Here is a 9279-nt window from a genome sequence, read left to right on the forward strand (position 1 = left end):
AGGGTTCTGGGTAAGGCTCAGTCAGTCAGAGCTGCTAGCATAATCAGGCAGGGTTTCCACCCACTCAAAAACCTCTGGCTCTGCCACTCTGTCTGTTAACACAGGCGGGCGCCCACTCCCGGGGCGCTTGGAGGAAACTCTCGCTCACTATCTGTGCGCTCACACCAGGATATCCAGCCGGCAGTCTCACGCTCTGAGTGAATCCCCCAACTGCATGGAAAAGTTCCGGCGTTAGAATTGGCTCTCTCTCCATCCCCGTGCACGGCTTTTGCAAGGCGCTGGGGTGGCCCGAGATTCTGCTTTGGCCCACACAAAGGCCCCTGACTCTGCCCCTCTGTGCGATAACACGGGTGTGCACTGCCGAGGTACTCGGAGGAATCTCTCGCTATCTGCGTGCACAGACCAGGATATCAGGCCAGCCGCGTTTCCCTCTGAGTGAAACCCACACCAGCACGGAAAAGTTCTACCGTTGGAATTAGTTTTTGCTCCCTCCAATGCGCGGCTTTCCCAGGGCACTGGGGTTGCCCAGAGATTCCGCTTTCGGCCCACACAAAGGCCTCTGACTCTGCCTCTCTATGGGGTAACACGGGCACCCACTCCCGGGGCTTTGGAAGAAATCTCTCGCCCACTATCTGCGTGCGCCGACCAGGAGATTGGGTAAAATGGCTGCCCCGCTTGTCTTTCTTTGTCTGGGTTTGGTGCGAGTGTTAGCTTGTATTGCCCGGGTTGCCACAGGAACAGTTTTTCCTTGGCTTGGATCTCCGTGCCACAGCCTCGTTTGGCCGTTTGTGCCGCGGCCTGGATCTATTCACCCCTTTTGCCCGCCTCAGTTTCTATATTCACAGTTCCCAGAGAAAGCCGCCCTGTTTAGGTTAGTGAGGAAGGCGGAGCATTTCTTACTCCCTAATTCCTTCGGGGTTTGGTTATATATTTAGCCAATTTTTTGCTCGACCATACCTTCGGATGTATTGCAAAACATCTGGAGGCTCCAAGGATAGGTTTTTCTGTTTCTGGTTGAAGATCTTGTTGAGTTTTGGGGGAGATTTATCGGTATCGCTTCCTACCCCGCCATTACTCTCAATATTTTATATTTTTAATATTACTATTTTTTTATTAAAGATTTGTCTTCGAGCCAGGTGCAGCCATCAAAAGAGCCACATCTGGCTCAAGAGCCATAGGTTCCTGACCCTGGTCCTAGAGTATTAAGTATTTTATCTATGAATTGGATTAGAGTGAAATATCTGTACAATTCAGCACTATTCAAATCAGCTTTTAGTATCTAAAACAATAGGTGGGACTCTCTGTATATCCTTGGGGCATTACTGTGTAACTAAACTTGTAACCTTCCCAGGTGAAAGCAAAGAGGTATTTCTGTTCTTTTATTTTACAGACATGCTCAAACAGCTATTACATGTCTTTATAACCACTGAAAAATAGTCAATCCACAAGAATAAGTGGTAATAGATTTTGTGGATTTGAAACCATGGGATTGGATATCTGGGAATAACTCTTTTATTTATAGTTTTGAGATTCTGTATAAATCTATTTTACTGAAAAGCTAGAATGACAAGGGCTTAGACATAGAATTATAGATGCCTTTTTAAGTAATCTAATATAATGATCTTAATTTCAGTTACTAGTGCATCAAACCTTAAAGGATGTTGATGAATTTACGAATATCTGTACTGAGAAAGGCCCAAAGTTGTATTGAAATGTCCTTCAACAAACCTCCAGATTATTTTCCTTTCATGAAAATTTTTTTATTAATTTTAATGCAGTGACATTGATAAATCAGGGTACATATTTTCTGAGAAAACATCTCTAGATTATTTTGACATTTGATTATGTTGCATACCCATCAACCAAAGTCAAATTATCTTCCATCACCTTCTATCTGGTTTTCTTTGTGCCCCTCCCTTCCCCCAACACCCTCTCTCTCCTTCCTCGCCCCCTCCCCACCCCCACCTACCCCCTGTTACCATCACATCCTTGTCCATGTCTCTGAGTCTCATTTTTTTTAATTTTTTATTTATTCATTTTAGAGAGGAGAGGGAGAGACAGAGAGAGAGAAAGGGGAGGAGCTGGAAGCATCAACTCCCATATGTGCCTTGACCAGGCAAGCCCAGGGTTTCGAACTGCCGACCTCAGCATTTCCAGGTCGATGCTTTATCCACTGTGCCACTACAGGTCAGGCCTGAGTCTCATTTTTATGTCCCATCTACATATGGGTTCATATAGTTCTTAGTTTTTTCTGATTTACTTATTTCACTCAGTGTAATGTTATCTAGGTACATCCATGTTATTGGAAATGATCCGATGTCATCATTTAGTATGGCTGAGTAGTATTCCATAGTATATATGTACCAAAGATTTTTAATCCACTCATCCTCTGATGGACACTTGGGCTGTTTCTAGATCTTCGCTATTGTGAACAATGCTGCCATAAACATGGAGGTGCATTTCTCCTTCTGGAACAGTTCTATGGTGTTCTTGGGGTATATTCCTAAAAGTGGGATGGCTGGGTCAAAATGCAGTTCAATTTTCAATTTTTTGAGGAATCTCCACACTGTTTTCCACAGAGGATGCACCAGTCTGCATTCCCACCAGCAATGTAGGAGGGTTCCCTTTTCTCCTCATCCTTGCAAACACTTATTCTGTGTTGTTTTGTTGATGAGTGACATTATGACAGTTGTAAAATGATATTTCATTGTGGTTTTAATTTACATTTCTCTAATGATTAGTGATGTTGAGCATTTTTTTCATATGCCTATTGGCCATCTGTATGTCCTCTTTGCAGAAGTGTCTATTCATTTCTTTTTTCCATTTATTGATTGGATTGTCTTTCTGGTGTTGAGATTTACAAGTTCTTTATAAATTTTGGTTATTAACCCATTATCAGACTTACTGTCAAATATGTTCTCACATTGTGTAGTTTGTCTTTTTATTCTGTTCTTATTGTCTTTGGCTGTGCAAAAGCCTTTTAGTTTGATATAGTCCCATTTGTTTATCCTGTCTTTTATTTCACTTGCCCGTGGAGATAAATCAGCAAATATATTGCTGTGAGAGATGTCGGAGAGCTTGCTGCCTATCTTTTCTTCTAAGATGTTTATGGTTTCATGGCTTACATTTAAGTCTTTTATCCATTTTGAGTTTATTTTTGTAAATGGTATAAGTTGGTGGTCTAGTTTCATTTTTTTGCAGGTAGTTGTCCACTTTTTCCAACACTATTTATTAAAGAGGATGTCTTTACTCCATTGTATGCCCTTATTCCTTGTCAAATATCAGTTGTCCATACAGCTGTGGGTTTATTTCTGGGTTCTCTGTTCTGTTCTTATGCCAGTACCAGGCTGTTTTGAGTACAATGGCCTTGTAGTATAACTTGATATCAGGAAGTGTGATACCTCCCTCTTAATTCTTCTTTTTTAAGATTGCTGAGGCTATTTGTGTTCTCTTTTGGTTCTTATAAATTTTTGGCATATGTGTTCTATATCTTTAAAGTATATCATTGGTATTTTAACTGGTATTGCATTGAATTTATAAATTGCTTTGGGTAATATAGACATTTGAATGATGTTTATTCTTCCTAACCATGAGCATGGTACATGCTTCTACTTGTTTGTATCTTCCTTGATTTCTTTTATCAATGTTTTATAATTTTCCGAGTAAAAGTCTTTAGTCTCCTTGGTTAAATGTACTCCCAGGTACTTTATTTTTTTGGTTGTAATACTGAAGGGTATTGTTTCCTTAATTTCTCTTTCTGACTGTTCATTGCTTGTGTATAAAAATGCCTCTGATTTCTGAGTATTCATTTTATATCCTGCCACTTTGCTAAATTCATTTATCAGGTCCAGTAGTTTTTTGACTGAGACTTTAGCGTTTTCTATATACAATATCATATCATCTGCAAATAATGATAGTTTTACTTCTTCTTTTCCAACTTGAATGCCTTTTATTTCTTCTTCTTGTCTCTTTGCTGTGGCTAAGACTTCCAGGACTATGTTGAATAAGAGTGGTGAAAGGGGGCACCCATGCTTTGTTCCTGATGTTAAGGGGATTGCTTTTAATTTTTGCCCATTGAGTATGATGTTGGCTGTGGGTTTGTCATAGATGGCTTTTATCATGTTGAGGTATGTTCCCTGTATTCCCACTTTGTTGAGAGTTTTGATCATGAATGGGGGCTAGATTTTATGAAATCCTTTTTCTGAATCTATTGAAATTATCATGTGGTTTTTCTCCTTCCTTTGGTTTATGTGATAAATCACATTGATTGATTTGCGAATATTGTACCAGCCTTGCCTCCCCAGAATAAATCCCACTTGATCATGGTGTATGATTTTTTTTCCTATATTGTTGGATCCAGTTTGCTAATATTTTGTTGAAGATTTTAGCATCTATATTTATCAGGGATGTTGTACGATTCAAGGAATTTTTTCATTTCATCTAGGCTGTCTAGTTTTTTGGCAAACAGTTCTTCATAGTATTTTCTTACAATAGTTTGTATTTCTGTTGTAGTGCTTGTTAATTCTCCATTCTCATTGCTAATTTTATTTATTTGAGTCCTCCCTCTTTTTTTCTTGGTGAGTCTAGTTAAAGGTTCATCAATGTTGTCTACCTTTTCAGAGAACCAGCTCCTGGTTTCATTGATCCTCTGTATTGTTTCTTTAGCCTCTATGTCATTTATTTCTGCTCTGATCTTTATTACTTCTTTCCTTCTACTACATTTGGGCTTTACTTGCTCTTCTTTTTCTAGTTCTTTTAGATGTAGGGTTAAGTTGTTTATTTGAGCTTTTTCTAGCTTCTTAAAGTGTGCTTGTAGTGCTATAAACTTCCCTCTCAATACTGCTTTCACTGTGTCCCATAAATTTTGAGTTCTTGTATGCTCATTATCATTTTTTTCTAGGAATTTTTTATTTCTTCTTTGATTTCATTCTTAATCCATTTGTTATTTAACAGCCTGCTATTTATTTTTCATGTGTTTGAGAATTTTTGAGCTTTTCTGTTGTGGTTGATTTCTAATTTCATGCCATGTGATCAGAGAAAGTGCTTGAAATAATTTTAATCTTCTTAAATTTGTTGAGACCACTTTTTTGCCCTAACATGTGGTCTATCCTAGAGAATGTACCATGAGCACTTGAAAAGAAGGTATATTCTGCTGCTTTAGGGTGAAAGGTTCTGAATATATCTAATACATTGAGTTGATCTAGTGTGTCCTTTATGTCTGCTGTTTCTTTGTAAATTTTCTTTTTTGAGGATCTATCTAGTGATGTTGGTGGGGTATTAAAATCTCCTACTATTATAATATTGCTGTTGATCTTGACCTGTATATCCATCATAGTCTGCTTTATATATTTAGGTGCTCCTATATTAGGTGCTTTGATATTTATAATAGTTATATCTTCCTGTTGGATTTCTCCCTTTATCATTATTTATTGGCCGTCTTTATCTCTTAGTATATTTTTTGTTTTAAAGTCCATTTTTGTCTGATATAAGTATTGCTACCCCAGCTTTTTTTAAATTTCCATTTAATTGAAATGGGTTTTTTTCATCCTTTTACCTTCAGTCTATCTGCATCTTTTGTTTTAAGGTGTGTCTCTTGTAGACAGCATATGTAAGAGTTCTGTTTTCTTATCCATGCAGCTACCCCATGTCTTTTGATTGGGTCATTTAATCCATTTACATTTAAGCTTATTATTGATATGTTGTTGTTTATTGCCATTTTATTCTTTAAAGCTGTATTCCTCTTTTGCTATATTTTTTTCCCACTTTGATCTGTTTACACCATGCCCCTTAAAGTTTTCTGCAGCATTGGTTTGGTTGTAATGAATTCCTTGAGGTTTTTTTTTTTTGTCTGAGAAGTTTTTTATTTCTCTGTCAATTTTAAAGGATAGCCTTGGTGAATAAAGTAGTCTTGGTTGTAGGTTCTTGTTCTGCATTACTTTGAATATTTCTTATCATTCCCTTCTGGCCTCAAGTGTATCTATTGAGAAGTCTGATATCATTTTTTATGGGGGCTCCTTTTTAGGTGATAGCCTTTTTTCTTTCACAGCTTTTAATATTTTCTCTTTATTACTTAGCTTTGACATTTTAATGTGTCTTGGTGTAGGTTAGTTTGGGTTTCTTTTTAATGGAGTTGTCTGTGCTTCTTCAACTTGTGAGAGTTTCTCCTGTATTAATTTAGGGAAGTTTTTAGCTATGATATGATTGAAGAAAGTCTCTATTCCTTGTTCTTTCTCTTCTTCTTCAGGAACCCCTATAATGCAAATGTTATTTCTCTTTATGTTGTCACAGAGCTCTCTAAGAGTTTACTCAGCTTTTTGAGTCTCTTTTCTTTTTTCTTCTCTGCTTTCATGCTTTCATTCCAGTTGTCCTCCAACTGGCTGATTCGATCCTCAGCTCTATCCATCCTGTTTTTAATTCCTTCCATTGTGTTCTTCATTTCTGATATTGTATTTGTCATCTCCGACTGATTCTTTTTTAATATTTCAATATCCTTTTTTATACTTGCTATTTTTTTATTTAGGTGTTCGTAATGACCATCCATTGTTGTTCTAAGATCCCTAAGCATCCTTACAATGATTATTTTGAACTTTGCATCTGGAAGTTTGGTTATTTCCATATCACTCAGTTCATTTCCTGGATATTTCTCTTGTGGTTTCATTTGGAATGCACTTCTCTGTCTTCTCATTATATCTGTGTTTTGGTGTTTTGTTTGTAGAGCTGGTTGAGTCTAGGCTTGGTGTTGTCTGCCTTCAGTTTTCAATTGTGTTATATCTAGGTCTTCTTGGGTTGGCATCAGCTATTATTTGTAATCCACTTTCGTTTTTGGGGGGTTTGAAGTCTTGATTTGTTTGTTTTCTTAACAGGTAATTGTCTTGTTTGCTGATCTTAGCAGGGGGGTTATTTGAAATTGTATCCAGGAATATGGTGGGTATAACCTGAGACTCTGAAGTCCTCTTCTGCCAGTTAATATCTCTGGGGGTGGTTGCTTTCTCAGCTTCAGTACGAGGAGGTTTACCTCAGATCTCCATGGAGACCTGAGTTACTGCCCCTCCTCCCCACTTCTTGTTTTCAGCTGTGCCTTGTTGCACTGATTGGAGCTGGAGAGATGTCTGGAGATCTGTGCCCTGGAAAGACTTTGACTTTTGTTTTGTGGAAGGATCAGCCCCTCCCCCAGCTATGGCCACCTCCAGCACTGAATGAGTCATCTTTTCAGGTCATCCCCTGCATTCCTCTGCCCCTCACCATCTCTCTCTCTCTCTCTCCCCTTTCTTTTTGGAAGACAAGCCAGCTCTTTCAACACACCTTGTTCCCTGGTCTCCAGGCAAGTGGCTGTGAGCAGTAGTTACTGCTCTGTTCCTTGGAGTGAGATCCCTTCTGGGATCTCAGCCTCACACCCCCCTCTGTTCCTGTAAGCAGGGGAGATTCTAGTGCTCCCTGCCAGGTTTTTTGTGGCTTCTTCTTTTCTCCTTGGTTTTTGAGAACTGTTCTTATAGTCCAGATTTGGTTTTCATGCTGATTGTTCATGAATTATTTTGTAATCCAGTTTGGTGGTGTGAGCTGGGAGTCTCTGAGTCTGCCTACTTTGCTGACATCTTCAGGTCCCCCCTTTCATGGAAATTTTTAAAAAATTGTTATTTTCCCAATTGGTGAAGTATGTTTTTTACTTTTAAATAGATTTTACCCTTCTGGAAGATATATGAGAAATCACTGGTTTTAAGAAAATTTTATCCTATTAGGTTAACTGGGACAAACTTGATTAACAAATATATATTGCCCCTTAACATTCCCTCATTGGAAAGGAATATGTTTTGATTTTAAAATCACTGGTTGATTATATATTTATACCATTTGTACATCAGGTTTACTCTGAAGTAGGATACAACTTAGATGGGAAGAGTTAAGAACAGATTAAGTAACCCCCAGTACTTACAAGGGCCTTAGTAATTTCCCTTTGTAATGGTTATTTTAATTTCTCCTAAATTGTTAATAAAGAGAAAGGGAAATGCTGTTCCATAGTCCTTGGTTACAACTATAAGCTTAATACATATATATTTTTTTAAATCCATTTCAGCTTTCTATAATTTTTTAAGTGCCCTGGCTTTTTACAATAAAAAAAAAATTCCTATTTGGGTGCTTTACAATCCTTAGCCATATGCCCAGGCTTTCCACAGTTAAAACAAGATGACTCAGTCATCACTGATGCAAAAGTTTGAACTAAGTAAATTTTGTTGCTTGGCTCCTAGAAACCAGTAAATATATTATTTAGAATAGGTCAGAATAGCCAGGATTAACTGTTCCAACAGTTAAATTTTAAATTTCTTTGTGAACCAATTAGGGTCCCAGATAAAATCAAAGAAATCTTTCATGTAAGTTCATTCTCCTCTAGTCTAAGAAACATATACAACTGCTGGTTCCTCTTTACCTGAAACCAGCTTTTTTTCAAACGGACTTGCTAGAATTCCTGGATTATTCTTGTCTGAATTCCTATTCTTATTTTACTCTAGGTCTGTAGTGAATGGTAGTAGAGGAGGCAGAGAAAGAAGAAAAAGGAAGAAGGGAAGGGGAGTCTGGACAAGAAAGCTCAGATAGCAAATAATGGAGAAGCTGTAGGAGAGGAATGGAAGGTTAGCATACATTAAATTCAAAGGCCTTTGGCCCTGGCCGGTTGGCTCAGCGGTAGAGCATCGGCCTGGCGTGCGGGGGACCCGGGTTTGATTCCCGGCCAGGGCACACAGGAGAAGCGCCCATTTGCTTCTCCACCCCCCTACCCTCCTTCTTCTCTGTCTCTCTCTTCCCCTCCAGCAGCCAAGGCTCCATTGGAGCAAAGATGGCCCGGGCACTGGGGATGGCTCCTTGGCCTCTGCCCCAGGTGCTAGAGTGGCTCTGGTCACCGCAGAGCGATGCCCTGGAGGGGCAGAGCATCGCCCCCTGGTGGTCAGAGCGTCGCCCCTGGTGGGCGTGCCGGGTGGATCCCGGGCAGGCGCATGCAAGAGTCTGTCTAACTGTCTCTCCCCATTTCCAGCTTCAGAAAAATACAAAAAAAAAAATTCAAAAGCCTTTGTTGTTCAGATAAAATATATTATGCTCACTTTGTTAAAGATGGTGCTGCCCATGTGGATGCCCATTGCCCAGGTGATAATATAATTGCCCTTTTTGCTTGGGATGGGCATGGTTATACTGTGTGTTGGGAGATGGCTTTGCGCCAAAAGGTTTTAAAAGGAGGATCTAGGAGGCCATTTGGAGAGAGATCATGTTGTTCCCAAGGAGAGTGATTACATG

Source organism: Saccopteryx leptura, chromosome 6 (genome assembly GCF_036850995.1).
Source record: "Saccopteryx leptura isolate mSacLep1 chromosome 6, mSacLep1_pri_phased_curated, whole genome shotgun sequence".
Taxonomy (NCBI): Eukaryota; Metazoa; Chordata; class Mammalia; order Chiroptera; family Emballonuridae; genus Saccopteryx; species Saccopteryx leptura.